Source organism: Elaeis guineensis, chromosome 11, assembly GCF_000442705.2.
Source record: "Elaeis guineensis isolate ETL-2024a chromosome 11, EG11, whole genome shotgun sequence".
Taxonomy (NCBI): Eukaryota; Viridiplantae; Streptophyta; class Magnoliopsida; order Arecales; family Arecaceae; genus Elaeis; species Elaeis guineensis.
In genome coordinates, this window is record NC_026003.2 from 76,160,891 (window position 1) to 76,184,403 (window position 23,513).

Here is a 23,513-nt window from a genome sequence, read left to right on the forward strand (position 1 = left end):
ACTCATTTCCCTACGCCACCTCACCTCATCCTACGCCCATTTGAAATCATGAGAAATGAGTTCTCATGAATTTTCTTCCATGTAGAAGCCTTCCCACGCCCTCCTATGTGCACCATTTTGAGTGGATAAAGATGGTTGGTTGGCCATTCAAATTCAAATGATGTTTGAATTTGAATGGGCAACTAATCTCATGTGCCACCTTATCCACTTATGCGCCCCATTCACTACACGAGAAAAAGTTTCTCGTATAAACTCTCCATGCACAAATGAACCCACACCCCTTCTCTTCTCATGCCTTGAGTGGATAAGGATAGGTTGGTTGGCATTTGAATTCAAATTCGATTTGAATTCAAGTAAGCAACCACCTAGCTTTATCCTCTCACGCGGTGAAAACACTGAGAAGATGCGGTCTTGCATCATTTTAAAAAGAATAAGAAAGTGGGGCATGCGTTAATCTGATCCTCGAGAGAAAAGGGGGCATGAGAAAGGCCTTCTGCATGAGAGAAGAAAAGAAAAGAAATGAAAAGAAAAGAAGAGAGAAAGGGCGTAGGGTTTTTCTGAGAGTACCCTAGGATTTTTGTCTAGGGTTCGAAAAGTGAGAAAGTGAGCTACGAGTGTTGTGAGTCTACCAAACTTTAGAGAGAGCTTCATCAACCTCTCTACTATCACTGCTGATGATCTGGAGCATCTGAGGAATTGATAGATATCGATCGAAGAAGTTCGATCAGCATCAGCCGTCGAAAGGGTTCTGCAACGAACTAGCATTCGTGAGAAGTCGATCAGATTGAGAGCTTCGTGTGGATGATCTGTGGAGGTCAGATATACTGTGTGGCTACATTGTAATGATTAGACCATCCCGATAGTGATCAAACTGCGGCGATCGACTATCCGCACGAAGGTAATGTGTTCTGAACACATAACAGTAAAATATTTACTGTAGAAGTTTAAATTTTAAATTTAAATGCATGCTATATATATATATCATATTTAGATCCTTGTATAGAGTTAATACATATTAATTAATTAGATTAATTAATAATTTTCACTATAAAATTATAATTTTAAAAAAAATTTAAAATTATTATTTTATCCCTGCACTGAAATTCGCTTCAATATGCATGTGACTTCTCATATTGGTCACGCTCAGTGCTAGTTGTTCTCTAACAACCACTTACACTGTCGCTCCAATATCTCTACATTGCAGACTCGAGATCCATCTGTCTGAAGGAGGCGATCCGTGCACTGGTCTATCCGAATCAATCACAATCCCCATGATGATCCTATGACCAGGAGCTATTTGGGAATCAACCATTAATGACACATCTCAAATTTTTAATTTTTTGAGAATATGTGTCACCATCTTGTCAATCTCTTGGATGATTCATGGATACATAAAATATGAATGATAATATAAATACGCAATAAGTACAAAACTATATCCTAGAAATATGAAATGTGTCAGCCAAGATTGGTTTCTAGGGCATACATCCAACAATCTCCTACTTACATTAAAGTCAGTCTGCCATGTACCAAACCCGATCTTCATAAGACTGGCTTTAGTCTTAGGCTAGCTAAGTGACTTACCAGTAAGTCATCCACATCACATGTGGAGTTTGCTCTCCACACCTCTATATATCTCTACTCATGGTAGTCATGTGTTCTGCTACTCTATGTGCTCGGATATCTAGTGAGACCTAGGCTCCTTAGCAAGGGCTATGGTGCCATTATCTTTGTAGCATAGTGTCATGATATCCGATAGCATGACAACTAGTTCTGCAATAAATATTAGAACCAAAATGCATCCTACATATCTATAGTATACTCAGCTTCCATCGATCGATTATTTGAAATCTTTTCAAAATATCGACACAGGAACACACCCCATGATGTAGACATTCTACCATCAATATCAGATATAAAATCTGAATTGGTGTATCTTCCTACTCCTAGTTTTGATCCTTCTCCAAATTGAGAACAAATCCATAGTTCTTCTTAAGTACTTAAGGATGTTTTCACAACAATCTAGCATTCTCAACCTGGATACAATTGATATCTACTCGTGATATTCACAGTATTATCCATATCAGTTTAAGTACATTATATAGTATACATATATGCCCAAGAGGATAGCAGATCTTTCTTCGAGATTTCTATGTTGAACCCTTTTAGCATCTACTCTCTATATTTTATCTGTGAAAACACAAGCATCCAATTGCATCTATCTCTATAGATCTTTAGGACGCTCGTTTTATGTCTTTTATCGAGAAATCTATATCCAACCATATTTTAACCAATGTCAGTATTAGATACTCCCATTGACTTTTTTGAAAACAACATAATTCCACTTTTCTGATCAAACAATTTGATCATATCATTGAGATGACTATTCCAACTCTATGATTATTATAGACTTTGTGATCTCCTATCACGAGAAGTAAAATCCACAGACTTTCATATAGAAATCTTCTAAAGATCTCTATTCAGGAAAGCTATTTCATATCTCTTTTTTGGAGTCGATGTCTCACATCACCTCGTTGTAAGTTTTGGGATCATCACTATGTTTTCTATCTCTCATGAGAAATGATTTTCTCTACATCCTCTGTTAAGCATATCCAAGTACCTTTCAAGAGGATTGGAGATCCTACTATATGTATGAGGTGAAAAATATATATATATCTACTGGCTCATGATGAATAGATTCTTTAGGTTCTATGGCTCATTGCTCTTCAGAGACACATTCTTAGAGCTTAACTTTTCCCCCATTGCTTCATCCTGGTCAAATAATTTTTCAAGAAGATAGCATGTCGGGTCACAATCACATTGTAATCCTTTCAGAAGGTAGTATCCCAAACTTGTTTAGGATGATCTTTATAGACCAATCCTCTAATATATCTATCCACTATCTTTGACACAGGCTGGACATCCTTGGATCAAGATTCAGCTCTCATCATGCCATATCTCATATGGTGTGGTAGGAATAGGTTTAGAGTGAATCCAATTCCTTAGAAATAAAGCATGTCCCTAAAAAAATATAAATAAATCAGTGAAGTTTGTTATGGACTAGACCATATCTCATATAGTTTCATGACTCTAGGGCGTGAGGAAGTCTTGTGCATGAGAAGGAAGTCCATATCCTTCTAAGAGAAAAAGAAAGAAAAGAAAAAAAAGTGGGTGCAAGGTTTCCGATGAGTTCCCTAGAGTTTTAGCCTGGGATTCGGGAAGTAAGAAAGTGAGCTACCAGTGTCGTGAGCCCACTAAATCTTAGGAAGATCTTCAACATCCTCTCAAGCATGTCTGTTGATGATTCGGAGCATCCGAAGAATCGACAGACATCGATCGAAGGAGTTCGATTAGTATCGGCTGTCAAAAGGGCTCTACAACGAGTTAGCACTCGTGAGGAGTCGATCAGACCAAGAGCTTCGTGTGGATGATTCGCAAAGACCAGACACACTGTGTGGCTACATCACGACAATCAGACTCTCCCAATGGTGATCAGATTGCGGCAATCTACTATCCACACAAAGGTATTGTGTTCTGAACACATTACAGTAAAGTGTTTACTGTTCGAATTTGAATTTTAAATTTAAATGAATGCATGCTATATATCATATTTAGATCCTAGTGTAGGATAAATTTATGTTAATTAATTAGATTAATTAATATTTTTCACTATAAAATCATAATTTTGAAAAAGTTTTAAAATTATCATTTTACCCCTGCACTGATTTTCTCCAAAAATGGTATCAGAGCGAGTTCTTAGATATGGTATATATATTTGTATGCGTAGATTAAGTTGTAATCTAAAAGTTTAAATTTGAAATTTGAATTTTGAAAGTTGTTCGAAATTCAAAATTCAAAAATTTGAAATTCAAAATTTAAAATTTGAATTTTAAAATTTGAAATTTGAAATTCAAAATTCAAAATTTTAAAATTCAAAATTTAAAATTTAAAATTTGGTTGAAATTTCAAATTTGAAATTCAAAATTTAAAATTTAAAATTTGAAATTCAAAATTTGAAATTCAAAATTTTGAAATTTGAAATTTATTTGAAATTTGAAATTCAAAATTTAAAATTTAAAATTTAAAATTTGAAATTTGAAATTTAAATTTTGAAATTGATATATTTAGATATACTTGATCCAAGTAGCAAGTAATCGAATTGGGTTGGTTGCCATGACCGTCCGGTCATTGGAGAAAAGTAGGGTTTAAAGACCCTCTCCTCCCATTCGATGGGGTCTCCTATGGCGGTAGGGGTGCCACTGTAATTATATCCCATACAGATGAAGTAGCGAAAGAAATTAATTGTAAATGTTCAATTGTAAAATTTATCATGAATGTGTTAGATTAGATCTAAAGAAATATTCATGATTTATTTTGATTGAGTTATTTTCTGTTATGTAATTAGCAATAGGATTGCTATTTATGAAATGTGCTGATCTATTTCTGAAATGAGTCAACATATTTGGTAAACAGAAAATAAAACCTTTCAAATTTAAAAATTATTTTCGAAATACCAAATCCTGACCCATCAGCCCAAATACTTAATTAAAAGAATTAAGTTATGTCTAGTAGGTCTAGAATTGTAAATTAAGACCTAAGATAATTACATAAACTTGTGGGTCAATGGGTTAGATGGATTAGATCCATAATTGGGTTAGACCTAAGGTTAGCTTAAAGAAATGGACTAATTTAGAGTAATTGGTCAAATCTAATCAAAAGTTGAATTAGATTAAGTCAAGGATACTCTAGACTCAACTTCAATAGTTGTAGTTGAATGGGTCCATGTCTTTAACTAGCCAAGATGGACTTAATTCATGGCTACGCGGTGGAACCCTATTTACTAAGTTGATCAAATTAAAACTAATGAACCGGTTGGTGTCTAAGGTAAGTTTGGCAGTTTGATCAGTGGTTTTTAAGCGGGAGCTACTCGCAGTGATTCGATCTCTGACGAGTTAATGGCTTATCCCCACCACTGATCTCACTTACCTGGCCAACCTGGTGAATTAAATTTTGATTAGATCACTTGGTGATTAGGACTCACCCATGTCATTAAGTTAATCAGTTTGACTGATTTAGGTGCTCCTAATGCCAGCTTTAATTAAATCTTTTTTTAATCTGACTTGGTGAAGTCAGTGGGAGGATTGAAATTGGCTGGATATTTTTTTCTCATCTATCCTTTAATAAAATCCTCAAAAATTATTAGGTCCCTAAAAATGATTAAGTTATATTGATAACTAAGTCATAGCCTCCCATTAAGTGAGTGATAATGAGTCCATTAGTTTAATAATCATTGGAGGCCCAAAGACATGGTGCTTATTGACTAATGGATTATCATTCATAATATGATAATTTAGTTTGAGTCTTTCTGATGGTGGTGAGGTTGGCCGGCCAAAGTCGGGCCTGATCATTTATTGGTCTGATTCACCAAATCAAATTATGTTAATGGTTGGACCTAATCAGATCTTTTCAGTAGAGGCCAATGCCTACTGATTAGGTTCTGGGGCAAAATCAATTACTAGAAGTTGTTTAGAGAAACAACTGGTTATGAACCTACCCATAGATGCACATGGGTTGACCAACCAAAGTTGGGCTCGTGTGTAGTCTGTGTGGATTCTAGTACCCACTAAGCAATTAAAGTAATTCCTCGAATTAGAGGTTGAGGCTACCAGTTCGTAAAAATACTGGGAGAAACTTTAGACTAAAGTCCAAGTCTTTAGTATTTATAATTTATGTACTAATAGAGGTCTAGTTTTTCTTTATGCAGCTATGGCCACTACCCAGTCGCTCCAGTCATTATTAGATAATGACAAGCTCATGGGACCTAATTTCGATAGTTGGTATCGAAAATTAAAAATCATCCTTGAGCATGAACGGATCCTTTATGTAGTAACGGATCCAGCACCTGAGGAGCCAGCCCCGAACGCTAGAGGGACGGTCCGAGATACTTACCAGAAGTGGCTCAACGACCGCACCACCATTCGGTGCATTATGCTGGCGGCAATGAATGATGAGTTCAGCCGCAGGTTCGAGAACGCCCAGCCACAGGAGATGCTTCAAATATTGAACGACTCCTTTGGCATGCCTAACGACGTTGAAAGGCACAAAACTAGTTGTGCCATTTTCAATGCTCGGATGAGGGATGGAGCCTCAGTCACTGATCATATACTGTACATGATCGAAATGTTTGAGCGCCTAAGTAAACTAGGCTTTCCCCTGCACGAGCAGCTCGGTAAGGATGCGATCCTTAATTCATTGCCCAAGTCCTTTCTCCCCTTCCTTACTCATTTTCGGATGACAAAGCCTGCAGTGAACTACCACGGCTTGTTGGGGTTGCTGCAAAACTTTGAGAAGGATCACCAGCTCCATAAGGAGTCGGTGAATGTTGTGGGAGGGTCTTCTTCTGGTCATCGACCCTTTGAGAAAGGGAAGAAGAAAAACAAGAAGAAGAAGAATAAGAAGGTGCAGCTACATGCTGGGACGTCTGCACAATATCAGACCAAGAAACGCAAGCTCGATCAGAGCCAGGCGGAGTGCTTCTTTTGCAAGAAGCAGGGGCACTGGAAGAGGAACTGTCCTCTATACATTGCCTCCCTGGATCCGAACAGGCCGAAGAAGAAGCAAGGTACTTATATGATAACACCTTGCAACTTTTCCATTTGTGATACTACTGCCTGGGTATTGGATACCGGAAGCCCTTATCATATTTGCAATTCGATGCAGGGTCTGCAGGTCAGTAGGAGATTTGATGAAGGCGAGAGATTCTTGAACGTTGGAGATGGAAGCAAAGTTCCAATTCTAGCATTAGGAATCATGAACCTTGTAATCAATTCTCGAAACATAATTCTGAGTGAATATCACTATTGTCTAAGCTTTTTATTAAATATTATTTCTGTAGGCCTTTTGGCTATGAACGGTTATCAATTTTTAATAAAAAAAAATATTTACAATATCATTTTGAATGGTGTTACAATGTTTGTTGGACAACTTAATAATGGAATTTATTTTCTATCACAACCTGTTAATGTGGTTCAAACCTCCGGTAAATGCCCTAGAACAGATAATGTGTCAGAAGTCTACCTTTGGCACTGTAGGCTAGGTCATATCAATAAGAACAGGATAAACAGATTGGCTCAAGAAGAAATTTTTGAAGTAGGTGATTGTGAATCACTTCCAACCTGTGAGTCCTGTCTTCTTGGTAAAATGACCAAATCACCTTTTACTGAAAAAGGTGAGCGAGCCAGTGAACTCTTGGGTCTGGTACATTCTGATGTATGTGGACCCATGAGCTCAAGTGCAAGAGGTGGATATTTCTACTTCATAACCTTCACAGACGACCTATCGAGGTATGGGTATGTCTATTTAATGAAGCATAAATCGGAGTCATTTGAAATGTTCAAACTATTCTGAAATGAGGTAGAAAAACAAACTGGGAAGTGTATTAAAACTCTTCGATCTGATCGAGGAGGTGAATATCTTTCCAATGATTTTCTGACATATCTTGGGGAGAATGGGATTCTCTCTCGGTGGACTCCTTCTGGAACACCACAACATAATGGTGTATCTGAAAGGAGGAATCGGACCTTGTGAAAAATGGTGAATACTTTGAATCATCTGATTATCCGCAGATATGTTTCAGGTAGGATTCTCTCTCCTCAAATCTTCATTCTGTCAAGTTATACGTTCATGCTCACAACTCAAAAGTTTTTTATCTACTTTTGTCCTCTCTGTTAGATTAGGGAAGTACAGCATCATCTCGTGATAGCCCGATGGATTCTCCCCCGGGCCCAAAACAAAAATAAAATTTAAAAAAAAAACCTAAAATTAAGGAAAAAACTTGAATCACTTAATATGCAACCATTGCATTATTCTGGTTGGTATAGTACTACATTAAGTTGATCAACAACACACGCAGACGTATACATTCTTCTGGTTGCTATGTACTACACCAAGGTGATCGTGCAACACAAACTCTCACATACACCAAATTAAGAAGAAGAAGAAGAAGAGTCATTATCTGGTTCGAGTTGCATACTCTATTTTCTTAAGTTGAAGCTGCACCTGTAGTCTGTACCATCCGCTAGAATTTCTTCTTTGCAACTTTATCATTACCGCCATCTTACCATGCACAAATAGCAAATTGAAATTGAAGAAGGCTCACCTCTTTATATAGTTGATATCAAAGATTGTGGGTGTTCCAGTTTTTGATGAGTTTGCAAAGACCTATTGCCTTGGAAATTGCATTCATGTGTACTTTTGCCTTTGCTTCCGAGTACATGTCTTCTTCATTGTTTAGTTGTACCATATGTGGTTTTGTTTCATGCCACTCCCAACTACCATAATCTTCTTCCTTAATAATAGGAATCCATGTTAAGTCCTTCCGGTTCTTTCCCAAATTTTCTATCAATTGCATGAGTTGAAATATACTCTTAAATGAAACCACACCTCTGTAATTCTAAAACTCTTGTTTTCATCTTAGTCTGCCTTTTTATTCCATTTGCAGTTTCAAGAATGCCTTACCCTTCAACTACCTCATGATTTGATTGAAGTAATCAGTTGGTACTGCTGAATTTGCCTTCCTGAAAGTTTCTTGCTTTAGTTTGACTAATATAGATTATTTTTGGATCAAGAAAAATTGCTGAAACATAAGGAAGCATCACCTGTTTTAATTGATTTCCTTGTGGTGAGAGAAAATAAACTTGCTGAAGTTCAAAACCCCTTGCAGAGTGCTTTTTTTTTTTTTTTTGGTAACGAGGCATCCAAAATCGCCCATGCTGATTTTGCAATTTAACATGGTCTGTTGATTTATTCATTGGCCATAATGATGCTTAGGGATATTATATTGTGCTGGTTATATGAAATTTCACCTGTGCAGCTTGCTCATGATCTTTTCAATATTAGTAGCAAGAGTTTGCAGTATTCTTCCCAGTATCTTGATCATGCAAAACGTTGTTTATTTGGTAGGTTTGTTTATGGATTCCCAACATTCTATTTTTGTAGTACTTTCTATTGAAATGTTATCTTGGATTGTTGTTGTCTGTTAGGCCTGTTGTCTGTTGCCGTTGAAGTAAATTGTAAATTAACTTCAAACTAACACAAGCTCCAGTTTTTCTTAGCTTGTAAATAACCGAATTGAAGATTTGATCTTTTCTCAAATTTGTGATTTCTGAATTGTCTAGGTCATGCTGGTTTGAAGTTCACTGCTTTTTCCTATATGAAAGAGCCGTAGAATTATCAACATGGATGGAAGACTTGTGAGAGAGTTGAAAAGTTGTCAGTTATAAGGATGTAAAGCTTACTAGAAATAGACTAGAGAAAGACTGATAAGGTTGCCATAAACAGAAAGTTGCTGTGTAACTATTATCAACAAAATAATGCAAGTTCTGATTGACAAGCAAGCAGAATCTTTCCCCCTTCTTTGAGAATGATTTAATACAATTTTAAAATTATGGACATATGTGCTAGTCATTTGATTTTAAAACTTATAATGAAGCTTCTGAGTTCTTGCCATACTATCTTATTAGAGAAAAGCTAGAAGACATCAGCATAAATATGTAAATGATGTACTTTTATTGATTTATGAGGGACTAGTATATGAGCTAATGTCGAAGAATATTAGATGGCTTCTTGCTGTACGAGTTAGCCATTCTGTATAACAGACTTTCCGAGATATTTTATCTTTTTGTCTTATCTAGTTTACTTGTTTAGTTCTCTTTTTTCCTACTTGGTGTCAGGACTTGAGAGACTGTAGTTTGTCCAAATAGATCTTAGGGAGCAAACTAAATACAAGGATGACTATCAAAATCAAGGCTTTAAACACCATGGGGATAGGGCCATCCCAATTTTCCCTTGGAACGAGATGCCCTACATAGCAACATTAGGATTGGTGGATGTCTTATCCATCCCATCCCATCCCGATCCACTTCGCAACTCGTGTCATCCAGACACTTGGGATGGTGGATGGTGGGATGCTTGCCATCCCACCAGTATTTCAAACCCTAATCAAAACCTTCAAAAATGGAATGACGCCTGCATTTTGCAAACAAGCATCCCACCGGTATTTCAAACCCTAATCAAAACCTTCAAAAATGGAATGACGCCTGCATTTTGCAAAGTTTTGGCAATGATAGATGATGACGTTTTTTATGGGAGAAGCCTATGGCGACTATGAACTCACTGTGTATGATTTAATAACACTGAGAGCAACCTCAGTTTGGTTGGTTGCCAATTTTCAAAGTTATTTCATGAATGGTGCTTCAGATCAGGTGACTTTGCAAACATAATAAAATCTGGGTTTTCTTGTCTGGTTCCTCTCGAGGATAAGAATGTTGAGGGTCATGGTGCCCACAAGAAGCATTGTTTGTGCTACATAATTTGCAGGATTCTATATGGTTTACCTGATACTGGTCAAGATAAACTCATGTCTTTGTTTGCAAAGATGGGCTTGTAAATTCACCTGAATTTCTTTTTCTCCATCTTCAGTAATCTTTATGTTGCCTAAGAAAAAGACTGAGCAATGAAGTGTTGAATACACCATCTGTATAATATTTCCCCTTTTTTTTATCTAAAATATGTGCTGTGTAACCCTTCCGTAAAGCAGAGAAGATTATAGCAATTAAGTGGAATTTATGGGGCAAAGTCAGAGTAAGAGTCTAAAAAGGCATCTAAAGAACAGTGGTTTTGATAAGACAAAAGTAAAGGGAGCTCAAAGAATATCATATTACCACAAAAAATAGGTACCCCACCACAGAAAACAGAAAGCAAAAGAATACTATAGAGAACATCCACTACTTCAGGAGGCTTAGAGATTTAATGGCCCTGGTATGCATCACATGCAGTGCGCATGAAAGATTCAAGTAGGTCTAGGTATTGGATAGCTGTGATTCCACCTAGTTCTTTTACCTTAAGGCTTTTAGCGTACAAGTTACTCTCACCCTAAATGTGTTATCTCTCTTTGTATGTATGTGTGTTTAACCACAGCTGAATAGGAGTTTGAACAGAGGTATGTTAAGTTAAAATAGAGATTGAATATCAAGAGGTATGTTAGCATTATGTCTTGCATGCAAACATGCATCTATGGTGGGAGGTTTGTGTTATACATAGAGAGAGTTACCAAGAAAACTGTTGAGGGTAGCCTCTGGTCATTCAATGTTACTTGGACACTTGATATGGATGTCAAGTGTCCAAGTGTCTAGAAGAATGTGACATGGGAATCTTCTTAAAATTGGACATAAGGACATGTCTATATCCTATATATATGTAAATATGTATCAATATATGCATATCATGAATAAATGATTTAGATGTATACTACTTAAGTTCATAAAATTTGGAAAATAATTGCTAATTATTATATTAGAACTAAAAACTTTTAAGTAGAAGTGTTAGAAGTAGACACATAATAATGATGGCATTATGAATTAATGGAATGAAGGGTCAATGAGTGTCATGGAGTGTTCAAGTGTCCAAGTCTCTGACAGCTCAAAAAAAGTCAAAATTTGAAGTGTCAAGGTAACAGTAATTCATTTTCCAGTGAGCCTGCATCCGATGTTTTTTTTTTTTTTTTTCAAGTTGCTTAGATTTTTTTATTAGTTCCCAAAGCAAATGGTTGCCAAGATCTATGTGTGCTTCAAAGTTTGAGTTCAATATGTATGCTATTGCCTACATAATGTGCCATAAGTCGAAATTTTCTAGTTGTAATACATGCTTAGTAGTCAAGTATGTCCTGTACTTGTTTGTTTTGCATATTCAGTACCACGTCAAGCATACCATGATGGATTTGTGATATGATTAGCAAAGGAAATAATTTGTAGATGGAAACGGTCACCAGCATTGGATGCACGAAATTTTTTAGGATGTAGATTAACGTGCAAATATGGTTGCATATATATTTGGTTTTACTTTAAAATTTGAAAACTTAACAATATGGAAAACCAGCTGCAGATTTGTTTATTTTGTCTTACAAAGAATAAGAATCTTTCTAATAAAGTAAATGATCCTTAAGTAGGACTATGAGGACAGGTTTTTTATGTGGTGTTGTATAGGTATAAAATTAAGGCCAAGTCTAATCATTCAACTTTTACACAGGCTTATACCCTGCTGCAATAGTTATATATTACACGGTGTTTTGATTAACTGCATGAATAGTTCAAGCGATACCCTATTATATTTTGGATATATTGTACAAAAGAACAGAATGGAAGGCAGAGACATGTGTCATAGAATTAAAGCATTTTGAATATAGTGGAGAAATTATTCAAGGGTGTTTGTGATCATTATGTGCCTTTTATACTAAAGAATATGGATTATAGTGTGCGGACAAAAGGGAGAATTGGAGAGATGAGAATGAAAAAACTCAAAAGGGAGGGGGGGGTGCTACAAAACCTGTGCTCCCCCCGCCCTCCTCCCCTCTCTCCCCCAAATTTTAGGATTTGGGAATCCTGATTTCTAGAATTTCTTATCTGATTGAGATCCTTGTCAAAACCTGCAATGGCAGGAGCCTCATGCACTGGGACACTTTTTTTTTCTCTCCTCTTGCATTAGTAGTATAGAAAGATGTTATATCTTGGGATGGATAGTGATAATAGAGGAGCTGCTGCAGAGCTGTATCAGTTGGTTATGTTATTGTGAGGATGTAAGCCCAAAACTTGTCTAGACTTTGGTACTTGGAATTAGGTGAAAGATTACAATGGATCTGAAAATCATTGCATTGATTATGACAACAGGAAATAGAAAAATAGGGTTCAAAAGTATCACGGACTTGCAGCCCAAAAGCTTAGGCTGTTAGAGACTTACATGATACCTTTTCCATTAGTCAATGTGAGAATATAACAATCTCCCCCATCCAACCTCGTGATGCCCTTGTCAAGGTTGGCTCCTCCTCGAGAGAAAGGGGTCCACCCATGTCCTAGGTCTTAATCGGCCCGATTGGGCCCTCCTCAATGTTAGTAACCCTCAATGAGGGGTCTACATGACTAATGAAAGTTGGGGCCTGGCTTTGATACTATCTATGATGAACTTGCAGCCCAAAAGCTTAAGCTTTTTGGAAGAAGACTGGCCAATGCTAATAAACCCATATGACACCTTTTTTATTTGTTAATATAGGACTATAATAAAAGGCTGACCCAAAATAAATATGATTTAGACATGATGTTTTTTATCAATTAATCACTTTAACCTCTTTATGCGGTGCTATATTGCTAGGACAATAGATCATGATAGTTTGACAAATTTTGGTTGTGATAAAGGAGGACTTTCTCATTATTTACCGCAGTTTTTTCTAGTATTTTATGTCAACATCTGTCGATATTGTTAGGACTTCTTAATCAATCTTCAGAGATTTTTTTTTTTCCGATGTTGCTTGTGGGCTAGCATACTGTAGACTGGCTCTTGCAAGTTTCTGTTGACTGAATTCAATTTGATAGCCTTTTTTTTTTTTTTTTGCTTTTGCTGTGTTGCCATGTAAGGTAATTTCTAACATGGGTTGAGAAGCTTCCTTGGTGGTTCTGGATGCATTAATGCAAAACATGCAATGAGATGAAGATAGCATGATATTAATGCATTGTAAGATTTACTAATCAGATTATTTTGGGAACCTGGAGTTTTGACTACAGGTACATCCCCACGCCATGTGAAAAGGAGACCGAAGAAGGCAACAGCACAGTCGGATGATGAAGAATGATGTTCTGTACCCAACAAAGTTGAAATTGGGGTAAACAGAATTCCGTAGGATGCAGTTATATATTATGTTTGTGATAGCCCAGCCAGTCCAAACAAATCAAAAAAAAAAAAAAAATGATGAAGACTCCCGCAGAGAGTCTTCTTCTCCCGACCGGCTCCTAATCGGAGTCGGAAACCTCACCGGAGAGGAGTCAAACTCCTCTCCTTTGGTTCTATTTAAAGGGGAGACCCTTCTCCCTTCTTCCTACCAAAGAATCCCGGGGCAAAACGGCGGCAATCGCCGAAAATTTCCTCACGGAGACCCGTCCTTGTGCCATCCAATTTCTCGCCGGAAAAGCCTCGCCGGCGTCGGAGGTAAGCTTCCTCCCCTTTCTCTCTCCTCTCCATTCCTTCCCGTGCCGATGTGCACGCTCGTCGGCGACCGAAGTCGCCGGATTTTGTTGCGGAAGAATCTTCTTTTTTTTTTTTGCCGTTTTTTCGTCGCCGGTGGTCACCGTCGACCACCGGTTTGGCCTTCTCTTGCCGCGGATCATCTCTCCTCTTGCCGACGGCTGCCCCACGCCGGCTACGCCGCCGGCCGGCCACCCAACGAGGGGACCTCAAGGTCCCCTGTTTCAGCCCAAAACAAGTCCACGGGAAGAAGAAAAGAAAAAGAAGAAGAAGAAGGAAAAGAAAAAGAAAAAGAAAAAGAAAAGAAGAAGAAGGAAAAGAAAAGAAAAAGAAAAGAAAAAGGAAAAGAAAAAAAAAAAAGAAAGAAGAAAAATAATATGATAATAATATAATAATAATAAATAGGATTTTCTCCTCTCTCTTCTGTGAAGAAAAAGAAAAAAAAAAGAGAGAGAAAAGAAAAGAAAAGAAAAATTATTAAATTAATTAATAAATAATGATATAAATAATAAAATATGAGAAAGAGAGTTTCTCTCTCTTCCCTCTCTCTCTTCAACCTGAAATAGTATTTTCTCTCTCTAGAATTGAACTTTTTCTCTCTACTTTCTCTCTCTAGAATCCTCTCTCTAGATTATTTCTCTCTCCTAAGATTTTTAATTTTGAGAAGAATGATGATGAATTTAAATGATTCTCGTAATGGATTTTTGATCTGTGATCGTCAGACGATACACCGACATCCACTTTGATCAGATCAGGTATTTTTAGATTTTATTTCTCATGATCTTATTGAATTATCCACATGATAATTTTAGCATGATTTGACTTGATCGATCAGAATTTGTTGAATCATATTGTCTGAAGAATTCAAGATGAGTTTTCTCTCTCTAGAATTTTCTCTCTCTAGAATTTTCTCTCTCTAAAATATTCTCTCTCTTGATTGATTCTCTCTCTAAAAAAAAGATTAGTGAATGAAGAAATTTTTTTTAATAAGTCTGATTTGATTTTAATGAAGAACCCGGATCTATGATTGTCAGACAGCGTACTGGCACCCACCTTAATCAGACCATGAATCTTTAGATTTGATCATCCATGATCCCGATCTAGCCATGACTTGATTTGATCATGTTGATTTCACCAATTGAGATATTGGACCAATCGTAATGTTGGATTGTGTCACCTGATCAGTTCAAATTGTACCTCATGAATTCTCTCTCTTCTGATTTTCTCTCTCTACTTGATTTTATAAAATCGATGAAGAAACCTCAGTCCTATTACTTCGAATCCGATTTGATCTGATAGTCAAACTTTGGATCATTTAGGTCCTAATTAAATTTTGATTAGATGAAATTAGATGATCGGACCCAATCTAAACCGTTGAAATATGGTATTCGTATTCTTTCTAATTATTGAAATTGATTCTGTATAGGATTGTGGATGTTTGATCATGGGATATCGCGATATGATCTACAAATAGAATTTTTGGAAGAAAATTTATAGAATTATGTGGATTTATTAGAATGCGTTCGAGGTAAGTAATGTTTCACTTTTTCTAGATTTATCAACAAATTATAATGTATTCTTCTGATATGATTTGTGAAACGATGCATGAATTGGATGAATGGTATTTTGTTATGAAAATATCTTATTTGAAATGTTATGATGAAGCATGATTGAACATATTGATTTCATGATGCATTATATTGATTGATTTCGATACTACATGATTATATATTTTATTATCGAAATTAGAATATAAAATATGATTTATGAAGAATTATGATATAAGAAACAATAAAAATTGACAACCTGACTATGTAAAGGACCCTGCCAATGGAGGCATATACGTTGGCAATTGATTGTCCTGAGGGTTTATGTCGCCAGCGAGACCAGCGACATGTCGCCAGAGAGACCAACGACAAACCACCAGCGAGACCAGCGGTTCCAAAGGACATGGCTGCCAGATGATTCGCAGCCTACCGCAAGCAGATACGCGGTATTATGACCCTGCCACAGGAAAAATATGGTCATAGCTCATGGTTGACGAAAAGAATTGAAGAACAAAAGAAATTGAAATCTTGAAAGAAACTTGAATTTTCGAAAAAAAAATGAATTTGACATGAATTATATTGTATAATTGAAATTGATTTCGAATTGATGAACTCTATATGCTTATTTTCTATAAATGATTATTTACTTATATGCCTGATGAAATCTGTTGAGAAGTGATCGTTGCTTATTGGGCTGTCTAGCTCATTACCTCTTATTTTACTGTTTTTACAGATGTTAAGGAATTAAGATGATACAAGATATGAATAGAAGAGTGATCAGAAGCAGAATCTTCATACTTTTATTTTAAGTTGAAAGGCTTATTGAATTTGATGAAGCCTTTGAATTATTGTTGAATTTATTGAGATATTAAAGAAAAAAAAAATTTAGGTCGTTATATTTTAGATTTAAATTGTTGACTAATTATTCCGCTGTTGTTTTAGGATAGTATGATAAGATGCCTTGCATGCTTATGGGAAGAGTTTTCTATGAGTATGCGGCGGTTGCCATGACCCTCGATTCAAAATCTCGGATCGGGGGTGTGACAATTAAAGTGGTATCAGAGCATAAGTGGATGAATTATGAAACATAGAATCAGATATAGAATGGGTGTAAGTGGATAGACACTAGGGACATTATAGTGTAGATCTTTGATGATTGTAGTGGGAGAAGTATTTATAAATTTTGATTAAACATTGAGATTATGTATGAAAGGATCACAATAGATTATAACATATAGAATTTGAAATATGATGGATAATCTGTAGATTATGATATGATTAGTTAGATCTTGATCGAAAGTAATCACAAAAGGATTGACATAAAATTTTATTGTGCATTATGGTTATTCAAGTGAATCGTAAGTTCAAATTCGATGTGAGAATAATACTATGATATTACTTATAATTGAGAGGTTGACTATTATTGGCAAGATAAAGATTTGATAATAAATTGTTGTTCCAGAATGGGCTAAGAAAGTTTTTTTTTATGATGCTTGATTGAAATATTTATCGAAATTGAACTTGGTATGTGGATCATATATATAAAGTGGCATATTAGGATGAATGTATATTTGCAAAGAAGCCTATTTCTTATTGATGAAATCAATTATGAGGTTGTAGAATATTCATCGTACCGGAATCTTTAATCATCATCCTTAGATCTAGATAATAGATCTTATTATGTCTCTTAGAGACTACATGATGTGTATGAAATTTTAATTTAAAGATTTCGTATCTAAGTTGATCAAGAGATTTTCTAATATTATTGTTGAGGTTGTTAATGAAAAATTGATATCTTCAGATTAAGATAAAAGATCTGATTTATATTTATTTCAGATTAAGGGATCCATGTGAATTTACAATTTAGAAAATTAGGATTTAGGAATTGATATGGAGTTCCTTTGCTTTTGTTAATGAGGTCCCTAATTGAATCTACTATTAAATGGAGATTTGATTTTTTTGAAGCTTGTATGATTGTTATGAAAGGATATTTAATAGATATTGAAGATCCTGATGATAGAAATTTTAGAAAAAAAAATAATAATTTGAAATCCATATATATTCTGATTATGTCCAAATTTGGTGGTGCATCGAAGGATTTTCTCGTTGATTTGACTTATAAAGATTTTTGGTTTGAAAATTATCGAATTGAAGTGATATGAGAATTAAGATTTGATTCATATTGATTATAGTAAATCTATATGATGGTTTAAATATGATATTGGACTCAAGGGTTAATCAAGATTATTGTACACTAGTAAAAGTATGAATGAGAATCGAAAGTTAATCTTTGACTTCAATTGAAATTTAAAATTTTAGATCTTTTCTATTGATAAGATAAAGAAATAATTTGATCAAAATTTTTTGGTGAAGCTAAGAAATTTTGATTGTTAGATCAGAGTGCGCAGCGGAAGCATGGTAATCTGGATTACTTTGAGTAAGTCAGGAATGTTGATTCTTTGAGTCAAAGAATTATGATAGATGATATGGTTTGATACAAAAAAATTATTGACATTAGAAAGAATAATATTTTAAAATTTTGAATTATTTTAGATATCCTAATGTGACTTTTTAAAAGTAGTGCTTCTACCTACTATGCTACAAAAATAATTAGCATCCTAATTCTAGGATGAGTGGACCTTTGATTTTAGATTTAGAATATTTAGAGATAAATTTTTTTCTATCCTAGAATTAAATTTTATAATTTTCTAATTACTAGGAAGAACTTGAGATTGTTTATCGAATGATGATTTTGATCTTAGATTATTATACTCAAATATTTATCTCCAGGGTATAATAAAATTTGAACTCTTTTGATCATTATTATTTCTCTGACTGAATGAAAAAGATTGAGGTTATCTATTGATATTGACGATTGTTTTACAAAAGATGGATTGGAGTTATTTATAATTTAATTTGATAATGAATCGATTAATTAAGAGTTGCTAATGTTTAGATAAAGAAAATTGATATACTTACTTAGAATAGAGATATTGATTTTGATTATAAGAAAAATATAGTTTTGATTTAAATCAATTTTTGAGTTATTGATTTTTATTATGGAATGACTTAATGATAAAATTTGCTTCAAAAATTAGAATATTTAAGAGTTTGAGGGTTTGAGTAAGAAAATTTCGATGACTAGAAATAGTGATATTGATTCAATCAACAATGGTGATATTGATCTTTATGAAATAACTTAATGATGAAGTTGTATCGAGAATTAAAATATCAAAAGCTCGAGAATGAGATTGAAATGATAAATCTTCAACCTTTGAAAGTACGAATAAGAGAAAATATTTTTTTGAATTTTGATTGATTAGGATGTCATCATATGATTCATAAGAAGTATATTTTTCTTATTTTATGATGGGTTGAAATTAAGAGTGGTTAATATTTTGAAATAAATAAATGAATGATGATGAATGAAGTTCTTATGCAAAAATAGAGACATTGATTTTCTTCTACCTACAAGAGATAGATTTGATTTTAATTTGAGTCATGAGATATTGAACATTAATTTTTACAGAAAATGAGATCATAATTTCGAAATCTTGAAACATTGAAAATCTTTGAGACGTGGATCTTGATAAATAAGAAAATGAAGATTCCGTTTCAGATAGATATTTGATGTACCAACTTTTTCTTATGAAATGATTTAAGAATGAATTTATATCAAGAATTAGAATATTTGTGGATGAGATTCAAGTAAGAAACTATGAAGACTCAAGCAAGAAAAATTTCGAGGATGAAATTTCTTTTAGAGGGGAAGAATGTGATAGCCCAGCCAGCCCAAACAAACCAAAAAAAAAAATGATGAAGACTCCCGCAGGGAGTCTTCTTCTCCCGACCGGCTCCTAATCGGAGTCGGAAACCTCACCGGAGAGGAGTCAAACTCCTCTCCTTTGGTTCTATTTAAAGGGGAGACCCTTCTCCCTTCTTCCTACCAAAGAATCCCGGGGCAAAACGGCGGCAATCGCTGGAAATTTCCTCACGGAGACCCATCCTTGTGCCATCTAATTTCTCACCGGAAAAGCCTCTCCGGCATCGGAGGTAAGCTTCCTCCCCTTCCTCTCTCCTCTCCCTTCCTTCCCGTGCCGATGTGCACGCTCGCCGGCGACCGAAGTCGTCGGATTTTGTTGCGGAAGAATCTTCTTTTTTTTTTGCCATTTTTTCGTCGCCGGTGGTCACCGTCGACCATCGGTTTGGCCTCCTCTTGCCGCGGATCATCTCTCCTCTTGCCGACGGCCGCCCACACCGGCTACGCCGCCGCCGGCCACCCAACGAGGGGACCTCAAGGTCCCCTGTTTCAGCCCAAAACAAGTCCACGGGAAGAAGAAAAGAAAAAGAAGAAGAAGAAGAAGGAAAAGAAAAAGAAAAAGAAAAGAAGAAGAAGGAAAAGAAAAGAAAAAGAAGAAAAAGAAAAGAAAAAGAAAAGAAAAAAAAAAGAAAGAAAAAAAATAATATGATAATAATATAATAATAATAAATAGGATTTTCTCCTCTCTCTTCTGTGAAGAAAAAGAAAAAAAAAGAGAGAGAGAAAAGAAAAGAAAAGAAAAATTATTAAATTAATTAATAAATAATGATATAAATAATAAAATATGAGAAATAGAGTTTCTCTCTCTTCCCTCTCTCTCTTCAACCTGAACTAGTATTTTCTCTCTCTAGAATTGGACTTTCTCTCTCCACTTTCTCTCTCTAGAATTCTCTCTCTAGATTATTTCTCTCTCCTAAGATTTTTAATTTTGAGAAGAATGATGATGAATTTAAATGATTCTCGTAATGGATTTTTGATCTGTGATCGTCGGACCATACACCGACATCTACTTTGATCAGATCAGGTATTTTTAGATTTTATTTCTCATGATCTTATTGAATTATCCACATGATAATTTTAGCATGATTTGATCTGATCGATCAGAATTTGTTGAATCATATTATCTGAAAAATTCAAGATGAGTTTTCTCTCTCTAATATTTTCTCTCTCTAGAATTTTCTCTCTCTAAAATATTCTCTCTCTTGATTGATTCTCTCTCTAAAAAAAAAAGATTAGTGAATGAAGAAATTTCTTTTAATAAGTCTGATTTGATTTTAATGAAGAAGCCTGATCTATGATTGTCAGACAGCGTACTGGCACCCACCTTAATCAGACCATGAATCTTTAGATTTGATCATCCATGATCCCGATCTAGCCATGACTTGATTTGATCATGTTGATTTCACCAATTGAGATATTGGACCAATCGTAATGTTGGATTTTGTCACCTGATCAGTTCAAATTATACCTCATGAATTCTCTCTCTTCTGATTTTCTCTCTCTACTTGATTTTATAAAATCGATGAAGAAACCTCAGTCCTATCACTTCAAATCCGATTTGATCTGATAGTTAAACTTTGGATCGTTTAGGTCCTAATTAGATTTTAATTAGATGAAATTAGATGATCGGACCCAATCTAAACCGTTGAAATATGGTATTCGTATTCTTTCTAATTATTGAAATTGATTCTGTATAGGATTGTGGATGTTTGATCATGGGATATCGCGATATGATCTACGAATAGAATTTTTGGAAGAAAATTTATAGAATTATGTGGATTTATTGGAATGCGTTCGAGGTAAGTAATGTTTCACTTTTTCTAGATTTATCGACAAATTATAATGTATTCTTCTGACATGATTTGTGAAACGATGCATGAATTGGATGAATGGTATTTTGTTATAAAAATATCTTATTTGAAATGTTATGATGATGCATGATTGAACATATTGATTTCATGATGCATTATATTGATTGATTTCGATACTACATGATTATATATTTTATTATCAAAATTAGAATATGAAATATGATTTATGAAGAATTATGATATAAGAAATAATAAAAATTGACAACCTGACTATGTAAAGGACCTTGCCAATGGAGGCATATACGTTGGCAATTGATTGTCCTGAGGGTTTATGTCGCCAGCGAGACCAGCGACATGTCACCAGAGAGACCAGTGACAAACCGCCAGCGAGACCAGCGGTTCCAAAGGATATGGCTGCCAGATGATTCGCAGCCTACCGCAAGCAGATACGCGGTATTATGATCCTGCCACAGGAAAAATATGGTTATAGCTCATGGTTGATGAAAAGAATTGAAGAACAAAAGAAATTGAAATCTTGAAAGAAATTTGAATTTTCGAAAAAGAAATGAATTTGGCATGAATTATATTGCATAATTGAAATTGATTTCGAATTGATGAACTCTATATGCTTATTTTCTATAAATGATTATTTACTTATATGCCTGATGAAATCTGTTGAGAAGTGATCGTTGCTTACTGGGCTGTCTAGCTCATTACCTCTTATTTTACTGTTTTTACAGATGTTGAGGAATTAAGATGATACAAGATATGAATAGAAGAGTGATCAGAAGCAGAATCTTCATACTTTTATTTTAGGTTGAAAGGCTTATTGAATTTGATGCAAAGCCTTTGAATTGTTGTTGAATTTATTGAGATATTAAAGAAAAAAAATTTAGGTCGTTATATTTTAGATTTAAATTGTTGACTAATTATTCCGCTGTTGTTTTAGGATAGTATGATAAGATGCCTTGCATGTTTATGGGAAGAGTTTTCTATGAGTATGCGGCAGTTGCCATGACCCTCGATTCAAAATCTCGGGTCGGGGGCGTGACAATATTCTTTCAAACTTACATTAGTCTTGCTTGAGCACTAGCTGACCTTAGCATGCATGTCGATATGTTCAATTGTTCATGTCTATCTGGGTATGTTTGCAGACAATGCGTTGCAATTTTTATTAATGTTGGACAGGTTGAATTTTTTCGGGTCAAGTGGGTTTGCTGATTTCAGGTACTCATCATTAGTAATGCCTATTATTTAACGTTTTCTATTTTCATGTACAGGCTTGGATGCATTGTAGATAACTATTGTGCCCAATTGGGAGTGATGTAAGTAAAGGTGGAGCTGGTTGAGGGAACCTGGAAGTACAGGCCATCACTGCGTCCCTGCTGAGCTTCTTGTGATGCCACTGTAAGTGGGGCACGAGAAAAGGGGGCATGCGTTAATCTGATCCTCGAGAGAAAAGGGGGCATGAGAAAGGCCTTCTGCGTGAGAGAAGAAAAGAAAAGAAAAGAAAAGAAAAGAAGAGAGAAAGGGCGCAGGGTTATTCTGAGAGTACCCTAGGATTTTTGCCTAGGGTTCGAAAAGTGAGAAAGTGAGCTACGAGTGTTGTGAGTCCACCAAACTTTAGAGAGAGCTTCATCAACCTCTCTACTATCTCTGCTGATGATCTGAAGCATCTGAGGAATCGACAGATATCGATCGAAGGAGTTCGATCAGCATCAGTCGTCGAAAGTGTTCTGCAACGAACTAGCATTCGTGAGAAGCCGATCAGATTGAGAGCTTCGTGTGGATGATCTGCGAAAGCCAGATATACTGTGTGGCTGCATTACAATGATCAGACCATCCCGATGGTGATCAGACTGCGGCGATCGACTACCCGCACGAAGGTAATGTGTTCTGAACACATAACAGTAAAATGTTTACTATAGAAGTTTAAATTTCAAATTTAAATGCATGCTATATATATATCATATTTAGATCCTTGTATAGGGTTAATATATATTAATTAATTAGATTAATTAATAATTTTCACTGTAAAATTATAATTTTAAAAAAATTTTAAAATTACCATTTTATCCCTACACTGAAATTCGCTTCAATATGCATGTGACTTCTCATATTGGTCACGCTCAGTACTAGTTGTTCTCTAACAACCACTTACACTGTCACTCCAATATCTCTACATTGCAGACTCGAGATCCATCTGTCCGAAGGAGGCGATCCGTGCACTGGTCTATCTGAATCAATCACCATCCCCATGATGATCCT

At 35.3% G+C, this 23,513-nt stretch overlaps 1 long non-coding RNA gene across 2 annotated transcripts; it reads left to right on the top strand.

The window, feature by feature from the left end:
* The first annotated feature begins 7,607 nt into the window (after nt 1-7,607).
* On the top strand, nt 7,608-22,656 carry LOC140852667 (uncharacterized). 2 transcript variants are annotated; one of them, XR_012135567.1, is made up of 3 exons: nt 7,608-7,636; nt 13,611-13,732; nt 22,526-22,656. It is a non-coding gene; the product is annotated as an uncharacterized lncRNA (long non-coding RNA). The 2 variants fall into 2 exon arrangements; XR_012135568.1 differs by lacking the exon at nt 7,608-7,636 and adding an exon at nt 8,084-8,957.
* The last annotated feature ends 857 nt before the right edge of the window (nt 22,657-23,513 follow it).